This window comes from Rana temporaria, chromosome 3, assembly GCF_905171775.1.
Source record: "Rana temporaria chromosome 3, aRanTem1.1, whole genome shotgun sequence".
In the NCBI taxonomy this organism is placed as follows: Eukaryota; Metazoa; Chordata; class Amphibia; order Anura; family Ranidae; genus Rana; species Rana temporaria.
In genome coordinates this window covers 224,445,339-224,464,586 of record NC_053491.1, presented here as the reverse complement: position 1 = coordinate 224,464,586, position 19,248 = coordinate 224,445,339, and positions in this window count along the sequence as shown.

Sequence of the window (19,248 nt, the reverse complement as noted above, 5' to 3'; positions counted from 1 at the left end):
AATTTGCATTTCATCGTATACTGGATTTTTTATATTATTTGACTTTTTTTCCGAATCATTTTGGATGTTTAAAAATATAGTTGCACTGGCAGTTATGCCATTTTGAGATTGTAAATGTTACTTTGATATTTCAGGGCTGACCCCCTTCCTATATCACTTAAAGTATTTCCTTTTGTGACTCACAAAAGCACCACAGTGAATGTGTTCTCTCCAGCACCAACAAAATGTTTGCAGTATTTCTTTTGGTTGTCATTGCATTGACAGTAAAGGCGAACCAGCAAGGTGATTCCGCAGTATGACACGTATTGAAGGAGTGGGGGGTTATAACTGGTAGAAGTATGGCTGCTCTCATAGGATATGAACACAAAGCTCTCAATGCACTGATGTTACTGTGAAAATGATACTTTGTGATTCTGATAAAATCTTTGTATAAAATACTTAATGAAAGTGCTCATACAGAATGCATTGTGAACCATGATAACCGAAACAAAAATGAGGAATGTAACAATAAAATATGGAACTACGGGACTGCTTAAGTGCCTTTCTTTGACTTTACATATGTTACATTATATACACCTGTTAATATCATATATTTTTTATCTCAAGCTGATCTTTTTTTCTTGGAAAGAAATTGAGAAAAAAAAAAATTTCAAGCGGAGTTCCAGCCTTTTATTGTTTATTAAAAGTCAGCAGCTACAAAAAGTGTAGCTGCTGACTTTTAATAAACAGACACTAACCTGTTCCACGATCCAGCGACGTGGCCGCCCGGAGCTCCGCTCCTCTCCCCTCTCCACCGGTGCCTCCATCCACAGTGTGGGCACCCGGCCGTGACAGCTTTCGGCTTCACGGCCGGGCACTCACTGTGCATGCACGAGTAGCGCTGTGCTCTAGGAGTGGACAGGCGATCTCTTGGGACCTGTCACGTGTCCCAGGAGATCACCTAGAGGGAGGGGCCGCCTAAGGCGAGAGGAGGAGTCGCCTAGGCGGTCCCTGGGTGTAAGTAGGAAGTGGGACAGGAAGTCCCACTCCTACCGAAGCCCCCACTCCCCCCCCCCCCCCCCAAAAAAAATGACATGCGGCATGTAAGGGGGTGAGGAGTGCTTAAAGCGGAAGTTCCACTTTTGGGTGGAACTCCACTTTAATATACATTTAGCTGGCTTGTATAGGACCCAGGTATTATTTACAAGTCATGCCTACCATGTAACCCACTTCCACACTGGGGGCCAGATCCACGTAGATCGGCGTAATTTTAAATGGGCGTAGCGTATCGTAGTAACCAGGGCTGTGGAGTCGGAGTCGGGGGAAATTTTGGGTACCTGGAGTCGAAGTCGGCAAACAATGCACCGACTCCGACTCCGACTCCTACTAAATTTAGATGGGACATTTAAACTTGCTTTTTTTTTTTTATTCCAAATTCACAAAAAGTTATAATTAATGACTTCTCTACTGTAAGAATAAAGACCAATGCATGCAGTGCATTCCATAGTGTTGTGTTGTGTTCTGCTTTTACAGGGAACGCAGCGTCCATGTGTAACCTAGCCTCTCACTGATAAGGGATTAAATAAATATGTTTTTTGCAGGACTAGAGAGTGAGACACTTGTATAAGTGAAGGGAATGGAGGGCCAATAGTTCAAGACTGAAGCTGTAAACCATTGGAAAAACTGCTGTCATTTAGCTAAGGCTATAAAAACTTGTAAACTCTGATTGTTGGCTTAAACTTTAAACATGACTATGGGATTCTCCTAGGAAAATCATGTTTTAGAATAAATGCCCCTTCCTGGATCCTCCCACTGCCCTATCTTCAGCAGCAGATAAGCACACAAAGGAGAAAGCAGCAGCCCAACTACCTCTCTGCTAGAAGAGCTTAGAAGAACTTGGTGGAACAGCTTCTTGGATTCAACTGTACAATACAGTAGACTATTGGCTTCCCAGCCAGTAGTCCTGTGGTAGGTTGCGTTTCTTTCCCTCAAGGAATGTATAAAATACATTCGCATATTAATACAGAGGAGTCGGGGAGTCGGAGTCGGAAGTACATAAAACTGAGGAGTCGGAGTCGGAACATTTATCTACCGACTCCACAGCCCTGGTAGTAACGCTATCCCGCCGCAACTTTGAGAGGCAAGTGCTGTATTCACAAAGCACTTGCCTCTAAAGTTACGGCGGCGTAGCGTAAATCTGCAGCGTTAGGGTGCGGAATTCAAATGACAAAGATGTGGGCGTGTTTTATGTTAATTCAACTTGACCCCCGCGTAAATCACGTTTCTTTTGAACACGGCATGCGCCGTCCGTGGGGGTATCCCAGTGCGCATGCTCGAAATCACGTCGCAAATAGTCAATGCTTTTGACGTGAACGTAATTTACGCAAAGCCCTATTCGCAAACGTTTTACGCAAACGGCGTACACGACGAAAAATTTGACGCTGGCCCGACGTCCATACTTAACATTGCGTACGCCTCATAGACCCAGGGGTAACGTTATGCCGAAAAAAGCCTTACGTAAATGACGTAAAAAAATGCGCCGGGCGGACGTACGTTTGAGGATCGGCGTATCTAGCTAATTTGCATACTCTACGCGGATATCAACAGAAGCGCCACCTAGCGGCCAGCGTAAATATACACCTAAGATCCGACGGTGTACTAAGACGTACGTCAGTCGGATCTAGCCCCCATTCAGTCGTATCTTGTTTTGTGGATACAAAACAAAGATACAACGGAGCATCCTAGAAGTTACGCGGCGTATCAATAGATACGCCGACGTAACTTCTTTGTGGATCTGGCCCCTAGTCTCTGTTTAAGAGAAATATAATAAAGATAGCAAATATTGTCCAAATTGTGTAGTTGAAGAGCGAATCTATGGATCTCCTTGAAGGATGGTTTTTGGTTGGTATCAATGGCAGATTTGGTTATCAAAGTGTCTCTGTGTAAGAATAATCTTGCGATCCCTACATTACTGCACAAGTTCAAACACTTATTTACGGTGCAGATAGATAGATACAGATGAGATTAACCTTTGCCATACCCTAAATTCTCTCATGGTCCATAATATGCAGCTGGGGGTCAACGAGTGAACTCCTTTTACTATCTACCTAACTGGTGGCAAGAGGATATTGGAGAAGAATTCTGCAAATACCAGTCAGGCAGGAAGTGAATGAAGGATTACCTGACACCTGATTACCTGAAGGAGTGCAGTGCTCAGGAGTTTATCATAAACAGACCAGCATAGAGAGTGCAATGGTCAGGGTCTTATACAGTCTGGTGTAAAGTGTTCCCAGAGTTTTGCAGAGTTGAATATAGCTAAACAGACGCAACTAACGCTGCTTTTATGCAGTAACATGTAAACCCAAGAAAAATTGGCCTGGAAAGTAAACAAAGTTTATACTTCTCATATAGTTTCTGCTGTGCTTAAAAAAGCTAAACACAAGCGCGCCAATGTGCAAAAGGTCTTAAGAGAAAGCCTTGCCGAAAAAAGGCAAGTTATTCTAAAATACAGGCCTTATTAACATAAAAAAAAAAAAAAAAACCTATACTGTATATCCCGAAAATAAATGATAATCCCAAAATACAAAACTCATGAAACAAAAGCCCATTTTTAAGGGAAGGCTCACAGTATAAAAAAGAAGGAATTGTGACGTACGTGAATGTTTAAACGTTCTGTATACAGCTTGACATACAGAGTCCAGTGGACGGTTAAAGTAGCCTATTTGAGCCATGTCAGTCGATAAATGCACTAGGTATAGAACATCAATCTACATAAGATCACATATAAAATACAAATAAGAGCTATAATGTTACGAACAGCAGAACACGTGCATAACACCCAGCCTGAAACAAAAGTTGTACGAGCCAATCAAGAGACAATGCAGACTTCTGCGGGAGCAGAGGTTACAGTGTTTGCCTCCAGCGCCCACCTTGCAATCACTCTTTAGTGCTTTTACCCTTCAGTCGGATGGCCACTATTACATACTTTGTACAGGTACCTTGTCTGACTCTGGTTGCACACTGCAGAGTACTGAGTTCCATTATATCCATCACAATGCCGCCTCCCAGATATAGGAACTTGTTGGTGCCATGGGGGACCTGCATGCCATCCAACTAAATTTGCTTAGTTGATGTGTGAGCTAGCTCCCCCATACATCATTGCATGTGTGTCCTTCCTCCTGTCTCTCATGGACAGAGCTCCAAGGAACAACTTCCCCTCCCCTATATACCCTACTTCAGGAAGTTACTCAGGCTGATGCATCACCATCCACAGTTCAAGGGGTAGGGTTGTAAAGGAAAAAAAAATGCTTTTTCTAAATAGCTTCCTTTACCTTAGTGCAGTCCTCCTTCACTTACCTCATCCTTCCATTTTGCTTTTAAATGTCCTTATTTCTTCTGAGAAATCCTCACTTCCTGTTATTCTGTTTGTAACTACACACAGTAATGGGAGGCTTTCTTCCTGGTGTGGAGAAAGCCTCTTGAGGGGGCGACAGGAGGGTTCAGACGCTCTCTACTTTGCAGATGGAGAAAGGAGCTGTGTGTCAGTGGGTGTCCTGACACTAATGCTCACCCCCTCCCCCCTTAAGAGGCTTTCTCCACACCAGGGAGAAAGCCTCGCATTACTGTGTGGAGTTACAGACAGAAGAACAGGAAGTGAGGATTTCTCAGAAGAAATAAGGACATTTAAAAGCAAAATCGAAGGATGAGGTAAGTGAAGGAGGACTGCACTAAGGTAAAGGAAGCTATTTAGGGAAAATATTTTTACCTTTACAACCCCTTTAACCCGAAGTGACCAAAAATTAACCCATGCACTGCAGTACAGCATGCAGGCCCTGCCTACATCCCCCCTCAACGGAGTACCTATCTGATGCTTGGCCTGTTCATAATTAACTTGTTAAATACTTAATTGAGGCAGCCTACTTCAACTCATTCACAGACTCACAGCAAGCAGATCTGCTGGATGGGCTTTCTAGCCCAGCTATTGCACAGAAGCTGCAACAGTAAAAAAAAACACCTTGCCTACTTTAGCAACTAACAATTTGGGAAAAATGTGAAAACATTTTTTAGGCAATGGCTCAGCTCAAAAAAAGTGTTCAGAGGCGCAAAATGATTAACCAGGTGGGTGGAGGCATAGGGAGGATCCCCAAGGGGGACTTCCCAATAAGGAAAGAAGAGAAAAGGGGAGACATGGTGCATATGTATATATGTCATACCTGACCCCTAACCCCTAAGAGAGAAATGTCACACTGGCTTGTTTGTAGGGCATGGCAGGAAAATTTAGGAGGTAAGGAGAACACCAGCTGCCAGGCTATCCTGTCCCCAAGTGGTAGTAATAGTCAGTGCTAGCAATTATTATTATTATTATACAGAATTTATATAGCACCAACAGTTTGCACAGTGCTTTACAACATAAGGGCAGACAGTACACTTACAATACAATTCAATACAGGAGGAATCAGAGTGCCCTGCTCATTTATAATCAGTGTCTTCTTCCCGCAGGGAGGGCTTCCCCCGCCGGGAGAAGATATTTGCCGATTCCCTCGTCACCACTGTCTGTGTTGATGAGGAATCATGCAAATTTCTTTCCTGCAATTCGTGGCTGCAGGAAAGAAATTTGCACTGTGTATGGCCGGGCTAATATACTTATCTATCCAAAGACTATTACGCAATCTATCCAAAAACTAGTATACAATGCCTCAATCCGTGATTCCACAACAACCAACATACGGTGAAAAGGTAAGGAAGTAATTTCCTTAAATAGTAGAGGAGAGAATCTCAAGGAGCCTCTTGTACAAAGTCTTGTGGTTGATAGCCACCTCTGATTGCAGAAGTGTCAATAGTTTCTGAAATAAGTCAGCAGACATAGTGGCTGTGAATTCAGCCTTGGCCAAATAGGTCACGTTTAGCAGCATATATACATAGTGCTTCTTACTAAATTTGGTTTTGACTGAAGTTCACCATTAAATATAAACCACAGCAGATTAGAAGGTGTTGTATTTTCAGATTCATTGCTTTATTAGTGGATTTAATTACCTACAAAGAATATTTCCACACAAATCCCATGACGCTAATGAGATATTTTACGTATCTACCCAGTTGCATGTAAATTTTAATAATCTGTCATCAATCTCATTTTCATCCACTAGATGGCACAATAAAACCAGCTCAAATGTCATGACTTGTCTGTTATTTCTGAATTATTTTAAATCAGCAGATTCAACATTAAAGACCTCCTACTCTGCGAATCTAGTAACAGTAGAGTTAATACATTACAAGACAGTGTTCAAATATTGACTTAAGATATCTCATTACTAGCACTTGTGTAGTAAGTGTAAAACCTCTACACCTGTACCCCCCACTGTTGCTCGATAGAGATGCTCCATTTAGAAGCCTGACTCAACGATGTTTTAGCAGAGAAGCAAAGAAGTTTACTAAGTGCATCCCTTACCACCTGATAGAAATGTTCCCTTGTCTAATGAATGAACTTTACCCCTGGTTTACTGCTAGGAATTTACCTGTGGTCTACGGATGGAAACTTACCCCTAATCTACGGACATGAACTTAGCCCTTGTCTGCTGATGGGAACTTACTCCCTTTCTAGTGAGAGAAACTAATCTCTTGTCTACTGGTGGAAGCTTATACCTTGTCAACCGACAGAAAGTCATCCCTTGTATACTAAGAGAAATTCATCCCTTGCGTATTGATGGAAACCTATTCATTTGTATAGTGATGGAAAATCATCCCTTGTATACTGGCGAAAACTCTTCCCTTGTATATTGACGAAAACTCATCCCTTATATACTGATGGAAATTCTTCCTTTGTATATCGACGGAAATTCTTCCCTTCTATACCGACGAAAACTCTTCCCTTGTATAACGACGGAAACTCTTCCTTTGTATAACGACGGAAACTCTTCCCTTGTATAACGACAGAAACTCTTCCCTTGTATACCGATGTAAACTCTTCCATTGTATACCGATGGAAACTCTTCCATTGTATACCGATGGAAAATCTTCCCTTGTATACCGATGGAAACTCTTCCCTTGTATACCGATGGAAACTCTCCCCTTAGTATACCGATGGAAACTCTTCCCTTGTATACTGACGGAAACTCTCCCCTTGTATAACGACGGAAACTCTTCCCTTGTATACCGACGGAAACTCTTCCCTTGTATAACGAAGAAAACTCTTCCCTTGTATACTGACAGAAACTCTTCCCTTGTATATCGATGAAAACTCTTCCCTTGTATACCGACGGAAACTCTTCCCTTGTATACCGATGAAAACTCTTCCCTTGTATACAGATGAAAACTCTTCCCTTGTATACAGATGAAAACTCTTCCCTTGTATACAGATGAAAACTCTTCCCTTGTATACTGACAGAAACTCTTCCCTTGTATATCGATGAAAACTCTTCCCTTGTATATCGATGAAAACTCTTCCCTTGTATACCGACGGAAACTCTTCCCTTGTATACCGATGAAAACTCTTCCCTTGTATACAGATGAAAACTCTTCCCTTGTATACAGATGAAAACTCTTCCCTTGTATACTGACAGAAACTCTTCCCTTGTATACCGATGAAAACTCTTCCCTTGTATACCGACGGAAACTCTTCCCTTGTATACCGACGGAAACTCTTCCCTTGTATAACGAAGAAAACTCTTCCCTTGTATACCGATGGAAACTCTTCCCTTGTATACCGATGAAAACTCTTCCCTTGTATACCGATGAAAACTCTTCCCTTGTATACCGATGGAAACTCTTCCCTTGTATAACGAAGAAAACTCTTCCCTTGTATACTGACAGAAACTCTTCCCTTGTATACCGATGAAAACTCTTCCCTTGTATACCGACGAAAACTCTTCCCTTGTATACCGACGCAAACTCTTCCCTTGTATACTGATGAAAACTCTTCCCTTGTATACCGACGAAAACTCTTCCCTTGTATACTGACGAAAACTCTTCCCTTGTATACCGATGAAAACTCACCCCTTGTATACTGACGAAAACCCATCCCTTGCCTTCTGCCAGTTACCCATGCCTTGTATAGTTATAGAAACTCATCCCTTGTATACTGGGGAAAACCAATCCCTTGTCTACTAATGGAAACTCCTCTCTTGTCTACTGGTGGAAACTCATCCCTTCTCTATGGGTTTTCTAGGATTAAAGTGCACTTTTACTCAAATACAAGTGTGCGAACACAAAGTTAAAAGCTGTTTTGCTTGCAAGAAATCACAGAAAAAGGCCATGAAACCATTGTGTACATAGCTCCTTACATGTCTTGGTATTCACTAATCCAAATACACTCTCTATTTTATCACCAGTACCACTGGCACTGCTTCCAGCTATATTGGCAGCAGTATTCTGACCAATTTAATTAGAGGTCCACCTCCATCATCACTATTAAAGGAGTTGTAAAGGTACAATTTTTTTTCCAAAATAGCTTCCTTTACCTTAGTGCAGTCCTCCTTCACTTACCTCATCCTTTGATTTTGCTTTTAAATGTCCTTATTTCTTCTGAGAAATACTCACTTCCGGTTCTTCTGTCTGTAACTCCACACAGTAATTATTATGCAAGGCTTTCTCCCTGGTGTGGAGTGTCATGCTCGCCCCTCCCTTGGACTACAGGAGAGTCAGGACGCTCTCTGCGTTGCAGATAGAGAAAGGAGCTGTATGTTAGTGGGCGTCCTGACTCTCCTGTTGTCCAAGGGAGGGGGCGAGCAAGACACTCCACACTAGGGAGAAATCCTCACATTACTGTGTGTAGTTACAGACAGAAGAAAAGAAAGTGAGGATTTCTCAGAAGAAATAAGGACATTAAAAAGCAAAATCGAAGTATGAGGTAAGTGAAGGAGGACTGCACTAAGGTAAAGGAAGCTATTTAGGGGGAAAAAATGTTTTACCTTTACAACCCCCTTAAGTTCTCCCTTTAATGGGTTCTTAGGTCCTACTGGAAATCTGTAACATATCCGCCCTGCATCCATAATTGTCATATACTGTAGTTTGATGAGCACTATATACTGTAAGGCATGCTACTTATTTTTGTTCTCCAGTCAGTAGCACACTACAAACCTTGTCACATATTCACATAAACCATGTACTCTTTATAAGCCTACAGTGACAATCTGTAAAAAATAAAAAAAAATAAAGGAATTAGTCTTTATATATTAAAAATGTATTTGGCAAAGGCAAATGTCATAATTTTTGCAGCATACAAATCTTTCTTCATCGCTTATAACCATTCTAAATCTTCTATACAATAATTGTAATCACTGAGGATAGTTACTAAAAGTGCTCTGTATGCGTGTCAAATACTCCAAATTTTATATATTAGATAAATCTTGACTGTAGTTACCATAGTAACTGTCTAGGTTTGTCTTTCTTTTAGGTTTGATGTGAAATAACATGGATGTTGCTGTTTCTGCCACGAGTAATGCAATCTGCGTATGTGTTATTTTGCCTAGTTGTTTAATATAATACGAAAAGTTAATTTCTTTAATACATTCTAGTGAGGAACAATTTACTACTGCAGCTTCAAATAACAATGCTAATACATTATATCAATAGATACACTGTTCAGAGAAAATGCATATTAATGTTGGTTTATTGGCACCCCATACTGATGGAGAAGCCAGTGATAGTAACTGTGAAGGATGCTTCAGTGTAATTCTCCCTGCTTGGTTAATGCTGTGTTAGAGGTTATTTCATGTGTGACTCATCTCTCTGTTAATATGTTAAATAAGGCTAGCTTTTGAAAGGCCTTTAATTGTGTGATAACACTGTCTAAAACCTATTGATGCTCAGAGGTGTCAAGCGGCATGCGGAGACGAAACGTCTGCCTAGGAAACTCAGTGTGTGAAGGTGGTTTGTTTGATGTCATTAATGAAGGAATGTGCAGTGATTAGACATGATAATTATAGGCCGGTGCCGACCTGTCTAGAATGTTTAGTAATTAGCTTTAGTGCGTGATTAGGGGGGTGGAGATCTCATTGTTGCTTTAATACCTGGTACTGTATATAAAGCTGAGAAGAAACCATTAAAGTCTGTCTTGTTCCAGCAGTAAGCGTGACCCATGTGTGGCTTATTGGGTGACTCCAGGAATATCCCTCCTCGTGGAATATTGGGGTGATTTTCTTTATGGGGAGAAGGGAAGACTTTGACGGGGATATCATTCTAATACCGTCACAGTAACTACTGTCATTATGTTTTCATAAGCTTTGTATAGAAGCTTGGGGGCTCCGTAGTCCAGGAGCATATTTACATCTCTGTGCTTTAGGTATTCTTTGAATGAAATCTGTACTAAGAGAATCCAAAGGCTGTCATCTATGACCTCCTTGTGAAAATGCTAGTTACCTGGCTGTCTGTAGTCATAATTAGGCATGAGGGAACCTAGCCAGCGTTTGATTCTCCAAGGCTTCAGACAAATCTTGTTTGAAATTCAGCAAACCTGAACTTAGCAGGAAATCCTATTAGAGTCAAAAAGAGGGTAAATCTTGTTAGTACATTTTTGCATTTTTTTAGGCTTTGAAAACAACATAAAAAATACAGAAATCCTTTAAATAACATGCTCGGGGGGATGCCTTTAAGCTGTATGTGGTGTTTTGGATAAATTATATTTTTATGAAAATTCTCAGTGACAGTATACTCTGGCAGCACATATTTATCTGTGAAATAGATTTTTTATTTTATAGGTAGGTTTGCTTATATATAACAGCAGCACCCCAATAGGATTTATTTCAGATTGAAAAAAATTAATAATAAAATACAGGTAGTTTTAGCAGTGGCACTTGCCTTTTTTTTATCGAACGGTAATAAGCCTGCTTTGATCAGCAGACAGAAATTGACAAACTGTCCTGCTGCTGCCAAATTTCTATAAAACACTTATCCAAAATTAAGATACCCTAGATGGGACTTGTAGTTCCGTCTCATGGGACTTGCAGTTCCGCAACAGCTGGGGGGCCACAGGTTGAGCACCCATGATCGAGGCGCAGGGATCTCCAAACTATGGCCCTCAAGTTGTTGTGGAACCACAGGCATTGTAAAACTTTGACATTCACAGATATGACTGGGCATGATGGAAATTGTAGTTCTTGAACAACTGGAGGGCCATAGTTTGGAGACCCTGCCCTAGAATATGGGTGAGCAACCTGTGGCTCTCCAGCTGTTGCGGAACTACAAGTCCCATGAGGCATTGCAAGGCTGACAATTACGAGCATGTCTCCCAAAGGCAGAGGCATCATGGGACTTAAAGGGTCACTAAAGGAATTTTTTTTTTTTTTAGCTGAAATGACTGTTTACAGGGTATAGAGACATAATAGTTAACTGATTCCTTTTAAAAATTATTAAAAATAGATAAAAACCAATCATATAATGTGCGTGCAGTTTAGTTTCGTTTTTGCTGTTGTTTCCTGGTTCTCTGATGTACAGAGCCAGAGAGCCAATAGAGGGCAGTGATGGATTGTAAAACGAAACTGGATTGGTGCTGAGGAGTTTTAGACACACAGTAATCACACCATCTTGATTAGTGACCACAGTGAGAAATCTCCCAGTACTGTGGTTATCAGGAAACAGACAACCAGGAAGTGTCCAGAACAGAGAGGAATTACAGCAACATCAAAGCAAAAACGAACAATGAGGACATGAAACCAGGACTGCAGTAAGGTAAAGGAAGCTATTTAGCTAAAAAAAAAAAAAATCCTTTAGTGACCCTTTAAGTTTCACAACAGCTGGAGAGCCACAGGTTGAGCACTCATGCCCTAAATCAGTGGTCTCCAAACTGCGTTCCGTGGGCCAAATGTTGCCCTTTGCTTGCTTTAATCCGACCCCTAGGGCACTATTCCTCCCACTGATACAAGGCACTACTCCTCTCACTGACGCCATAGATGGGCATAATATGGTTAACAGGTGTATATCTAACTTGCTTTTATTTTATCTATGCAGATTGGGGGTGCAGTGAGTACGCATAGCTCGTAACTGTCTCTCATTTCGAGGGACTGTTTCTCATTCGGAACCAAATTCCTCTGTCCCTCTTTCCATCTCAATTGTCCCTCATTTAGATCTGGTCTATATAGTTGTATATAAAATGCACTATTTATCTATCAAATAGTGATCCCCAGTGCTAAACCTTTCATTCAATTTCTAAATTGCTGCATTTGTAAATTCCAAAAGCCAATATAAAGAAATAGAGTAGGGTTAAAAAAAAGCACATGTGGGTTTAACTATTTTTTTTGTACAATTCTCCTTTAAGGGGGTGTGTCCTATGCTACATACTTTTGCTAATAGGTGCCCCTTATTCCCATCTCAGAAAGTTGGCAGGTATGAATATGAGCGATGTAATGTGGCGGCTGCCCACTACACAGCCAGCTGCCCACTACACATGCGCGCGCCATGCTGCGCTTTGTGAATGGTCCCACAGCCATGTGGGACTGTGACGTGTGCCAGAAGACTGTGAGGAGGGAGGGTGAGAGGAGAACTTTTACTTGAATCGCCTAGGCAATTTGAGCAGTGGAAGAAGGTACCTATCAAAACTAGGTACCTGCTCCCCCCTCAAAAAAAAAAAAATGACATGTCAAATGTGGCAGAGGAGCGGGGGGAGGAGGATTTAGGGAGACATTTCCCCTTTTGGGTGTAATTCTGCTATAATAACTTTCTGAGAAAATAGAAAGTTTGTTTGCTCCACCTCAGCCATGACCCTTGGAGCCCCCATCACGTGTATGTGAGAAACCTACGGTAGATGGCACGTACACCATCCACAATCCCCCTAGGCAGTGCCTTGCTGTTATATCCTCATTACTGTAGAATTTAGATATTGTCCTAAACATTAGAATGAAGACAAATAGAAGAAAGTGATTAACCAAAAATATTTTCTGTCTGCCTATTACCTGATGTGCTTTTTTAATTTGGCAATCTACTGCATTTTTTTTCTTTATCAGATTGGTTGTTGGCATCTTTGGCAGGTGTGATGATGTAAAGCCTGGTGAAAATGACTTATAAGCATTCCCAAATTGTCACCAGTGCTAGGATTTTTGCTGTAACTGCTACAAACAATATACTATTCCAGGCTAACAGCTGGATTCAGAGAGAGCGCTGCATCTTTAAGGCGGCGTAGCGTATCGTATTTATGCTACGCCGCCGTAAGTTAGATAGGCAAGTACTGAATTTACAAAGCACTTGCCTCCTAACTTACGGCGGCGTAGCGTAAATGTGGCCGGCGTAAGCGCGCCTAATTCAAATGAGGATGGGGGGGGCGTGTTTTATGTAAATGATTGGTGACCCGTCGTGATTGACGTTTTTTACGAACGGCGCATGCGCCGTCCGTGTACATATCCCAGTGTGCATTGCTCCAAAGTACGCCGCAAGGACGTATTGGTTTCGACGTGAACGTAAATGACGTCCAGCCCCATTCACGGACGACTTACACAAACAACGTAAAATTTTCAAATTTCGACGCGGGAACGACGGCCATACTTTACATTGACTAGTCCAGCTATTTGTTCGACTAACTTTACGCTGGAAAACGCCTTACGTAAACGGTGTATCTTTACTGCGACGGGCGCACGTACGTTCATGAATCAGCGTATCTAGGCATTTACATATTCTACGCCGAACTCAACGGAAGCGCCACCTAGCGGCCAGCGGAAAAATTGCACCCTAAGATACGACGGCACAGGCCGTCGTATCTTAGATAGGTTTAAGTGTATCTCAGTTTGAGAATACACTTAAACTTACGACGGCGCAGATTCCGAGTTACGTCGGCGTATCTACTGATACGTCGGCGTAACTCTCTCGGAATCCAGCTATAAGTCTACCACTGCCCTGCCAGCCCAAAACTTTTCCCCCTAATGTCCACCCCTTCTTTCCCAAAAACCTCCTTACTTTAGGTCAAGTTGGTGCATGATTTGTGGATGGCCCCTGCCCCTGGGTGAGGTCTCCCTACCAAAGAACCTTGCTCCGTTCCACCCAACTTTGATGTACCTTCCCACCCAGAGGAGTCCCACTCCTTAAATTTTTGGAAACATGAAATACATTTGAAACCTAAAAAGAAGAATGGAACCCCGTATAATGAATGTGTCAGATGTACAGATCTGGGAGATAAGGGCAGAGGTATCAGCTCCAGAGTCCAGGAGAGATCAAGGAAATCGTTTGGTACCGTATTTATCGGCGTATAACACGCACAGGCGTATAACACTAAGCCAATAAATACAGTAATTTAACTCTAAAGCATCTCATAAAAAAAAAAAAAACTTGTCTCAGTTTTGGATGAAAGGATTTTTGAGTCAATTAACATTTTAATAAGAAAACTGGACTGCACACATGGGAATGCCACGCTATATACTTTGTGTTCCAGGCAGATATCGTTCTGGGGGGTAATAGCAGTCATTATTTTATTCGTACAAAAGCATGTTAACAAAAATATAGTAAAAAAGTATTACACGAAAGCTGTCATGGGATAAACATGCTGGCTGACATTGCTCTACTTCTGAAAATGCTAGATGCCTGGTTGTCATGCTAATCTTTTGCTTAAAACCCCTGAATTATTTATTTATTTATTTATTACAGGTACTTCTATAGTGCTATCTACTTGTATAATGTACATTTACATCAGTCCCTGCCCTTTAAGGAGCTTACAATTTAAAGCGGGGGTTCACCCTGTTAAAAAAAAAAAAAAATGTTTTTTTTTATTAGACCATTACATTCGGCATCGTAGCGCGAGCTACGGTATGCCGGTCTTACATTTTTTATCCCCGTACTCACTGTGCTATGGCTCATTGAAGATTCCGGGGAATGGGCGTTCCTATGGTGAGAGAAGGTGATTGACGGCCGGCCCTGGCACGTCACGCTTCTCCGGAAATAGTCGAAATAGGCTTGGCTATTCACGGCGCCTGCGCATAGCCTGTGCGCAGGCGCCGTGAAGAACCGAGACCTACTCCGGCTGTCTTCGGGGAGCGTGACGTGCCAGAGCCGGCCGTCAATCATCCTCCCTCTCCATAGGCACGCCCATTCCCCGCGGGAGTCGGATTCTTCAATGAGCGATAGCACAGTGAGTACGGGGATTAAAAATTTAAGACCGGCATACCGTAGCTCGCGCTACGATGCCGAATGTAATGGTCTAATGATGTGAAGGAGGGTGAACCACCGCTTTAAGGTCCCCAACTCACATATAAACATACCTTTTAGATTGTGAGCTCCATGAGCAGGGCCCTCCTGTTCCTTCTGCATTGAACTGTATTATAATTGTACTGTCTCCCTTTTAATTGTAAAGCACTGCGTAAACTGTTGGCACGATATAAATCCTGTATAATAATACGTACACATACTAGGAACAATTTAGACATGATCCAATTATCCTATCAGCCTATCTTTAGAGTGTGGGAGGCACAGGGGGGTAGATTCAGATAGATTAGCGGATCTTTAGATCCGAGTAATCTATCTGATTTACGATCCGCCGGCGCAAGTTTGAGAGGCTAGTGCTGTATTCAGAAAGCACTTACCTCAAAACTTGCAGCGGCGGCGTATCGTAAATCCCCCGGCGGAATTCAAATTCAAACTATCCGCCGTAAAAAGCCGAACGCAAACGACGTAAAAAAAAAGCGACGGGCGGGCGTTCGTTTCTGAATCGGCAGATCTCCTCATTTGCATATTCGTCGCAAGTAAAACAGGATTTCTGTCCCAAACGTCCTGCCTTACACCAAAAGAGCCTTTAAGCCGATCCGGCGGACTGTAAAACAAATTGAATAGTGGATCCCTTTTCTTTATCGAGGTCATCAGGCCTATCCCGAGACATTAGCTTTCCTTGCTTGGTCTCCTCCAGGGCAGGTCCTCCCCCGGTTTTCTTTCGTTGAGACCTTCCCCCACTTTAATGGACAGATTGGGATCCCTTCTAGGACCATAGGCCCCAGCCAGCATAGCTGGGCCTACATTATAAGAACACAGCCTCAGACCAACGTGGTCCCCGGGGCTGAAATCACTCACACGCACATCGCGCCAGGAGGGCCACGAGGCGAAGGACCCCGCAAAACGGCGTCTGCCCCTTAAGTATCCCTTTGCAGCATGCACAGATGGGCACCACTCCCACTTGGCTGCTGCCGAGAAGGGTCACTTAACACACCATGGTTCGCCCGAGTTCCAACATGGGCCTGAGGTGGTAACGCCACCTATAAGCAACAAGGGAAAACTTCTACCGGGCACAACCATAGCCAGAAGAGAGGCTAATTTACATGAAATTAGTAAAGTCTGAAACCAACTATTGGCTCAGACGCCCCCTAAATTTATAATAGCGCCCCAGTCATTGCGAGCCCAGCGCTACACCTGTACTTTTATTGAACCACTCAGCCAACCACAAGTACCTGTTTGCTTTGCTCAGTTCATGGTGTGGTAACCGGGCACTATAGCACTATAGCACTATAGCATTGTGTATAAGTCCTAGGGGCAACTGAGTACCAGTAGGCCTGCTTGCCTTATGGGAAAGGGGGCAGCTAAAGGTGAAGAACACAGGAGCCAGCTATAGTGTCTTACCACTTGCATTAGGTGTAAGCATGATACCAGTTGCAAATAAAGGAATCCAGGCTGAAAAAAGAAAACGAATGCAGCCTCTAGATCTAAGAACTGGTAAGCTGCAATGTTTTACATTTCGTTTTTTGGGTTTAGAATCCCAATAATTCTACATTAGACCTGATACTGTGGTAATACGAGCTCCAGCTATGAAGTGCCTACATTCTGTTTTTCTTCCGCTTCTTGCCTTAGCGTCAGTAGAACCTGCAATCTGCAGCTCATTAAGTGCGGTAATAAATAGATATGTTCCGTGCTGAAAGACACGTTATTGGAAATGATCTAAACTACCATTTCAAGTACAGAAACAAAAGCCAAAAAGGAACAGTGCATGCTGTACATGTAGTACAAGAGCATTACATTTTATTGCCCATTTAAACTGTTGAAGGCTTTGAATACTGGCTTCCAGGTTGTTTCTTTAAAATGTCAAAGCTTTTAGTAAAACATACTTTTAGCAAACCATTTCAGTGATTGTTTGATAAAAGTGGTTTCTTGTGTTTGTCCATTAAAATTTAGCATTTCTCTTTCTTTAGCGTGACATAATAAACTCTTTTCTTTACTAAATGAATCAGAAATAGGGCAGCATAGGTGCTTTTTTATAAGGCAGAACAAAACTGTAAAAAACACGGTTTGACCCTGAAGATACTTAGCCAGAGTCTTGCTCACCTGACTTTACTTCTGCTTTTCCATCTTTACCATGACTATTGCAAGACTAGCTCAAGGAAGACGGAAGCAATCCCTAATGCCGCACATCCATGCGGTGCTGTGATGGCGCTAAGAGGGGCAACCTAAGCCAGGCCACGCCTCCATTGCATTTCACTCCGCCCCCTCAATGCTTAATCACAGGGATGGAGATTCCAGGCGCGTGGGAGTATTTAAACAGCAATCACTCAATTATATAAAGGGCTGGCAGCAAGGCCGCTGATAGAAATCATGGGGCCCCGTACAGCCTACCTGACGGGGCCCCCTTCAGCTCCACCCCTGGCCCCGCCTTTAGCTCCACCCCTGGCCCCGCCTTGAAACTGTCTCTGCAGCACGTTACGGGATTGGCGGCATTGGTAGGCACCTGGAGCAGAGAACCGGGGGGGGGGGCGGGGCCCCCTACAACAGGGCCAGTTGTACTGGCTTATCAGCGGCCCTGGCTGGCAGGTGTGTGCAAAACACTGGTTCTTGTTATTTAGGTTGGACTTGATGGATTTGTGTCTTTTTTCAACCTCATAACTATGTAACTGGGAGTGAGAAAAATAAAATTAATTGTTTTTTTTTAATTAAAATTAAATTAAAAAGTAAAAATAATAATAAAAAATAAAAATAAAAAATATATTAAAATAAATTATATACTATTGCAAGACTACAGGACCTAGATTGACAGAGGCAGCTGATTAGAACCTCTACCTTACAGAGAACAGGTACTGCTGGTCTAAGAGGAAGACTTAGGGGCAGATCCTCAAAGAAATTACGTGGCGTATCTCTTGATACGCCGCGTAATTTCGAATTTTGCGCGTCGTATCTTTGTTCTGGTATCCACAAAACAAGATACGACGGCATCTGTGTTAGATCCGACAGGCGTACGTCTTCGTACGCCGTCGGATCTTAGATGCAATTTTTCGGCGTCCGCTGGGTGGCGTTCACGTCGTAATCCGCGTCGAGTATGCAAATGAGCTATTTCCGACGATCCACGAACGTACGACCGGCCGTCGCATTTTTTTCCGTTGTTTCCGTTCGGCTTTTTCCGGCGTATAATTAAAGCTGCTATATGGTGGCGTACTCAATGTTAAGTATGGCCGTCGTTCCCGCGTCTAATTTAAAAAATTTTACGTTGTTTGCGTAAGTTGTCCGTGAATGGGGCTGGACGCCATTTACATTCACGTTCTTGCGACGTCATTTGGAGCAATGCACCCTGGGAGTTTTTACGGACGGCGCATGCACAGTTCGTTCGGCGCGGGGACGCGCTTCATTTAAATGAAACACGCCCCCTACCCGCCGGATTTGAATTCCGCGCCTTTACGCCGCGATAGATATGCTACGCCGCCGTAACTTACGGCGCGAATTCGTTGAGGATTCAAACAAATGCAAAGTAAGTTACAGCGGCGTATCTTACATACGCTGTGCCCTGCGCCGATGTATGTGGATCTGCCCCTTACTGTATATTTATAGAGAATACTAGTATTAGGGAAAATTACAAATCTAGTCATTTTATTGGGAAACAGTGGTGAGCAAAATGCAGCAAGCTATAGCACACTACTCACAAATCATATTTATTGTTCTGAGTTCTGAATATTTTTTCCTGGCTAAAGCTGGAAGCATAATGATTGCTATGGTGTACTGAACATTATTACTGTTATAAATGAAAGTGGTTGTAAACCTCAGACATGAAAAATGAACAAAGCACACCTGTCTATAGTGTGTACTTGTCTCAATCCAGAGCACTAAGTGTCATTTCTGTCTGCTGCCTCATTCCTCTGCTTTCTGTATCACTTCTGACAAGTTTTTCTGCCTCCAAGTGAAAAAAGGTGACAGGGGAGGGCGCTCTGGCACACAGCCTGTGATTGCCAGCCTCAGCTCTATTTCTAGGAGCTGTGCAAAAGGGGGGTGTCCCTTCCCTCCAATCAGCTCTCGGAGCTCCCCTCACTGAGCTCAGCAGTGTGTAATCTCAATTCCCTGTCCTGTGCTTTCTGACAGCTCAGACAAGCTGTATATATTCTGCACTTTGAATGG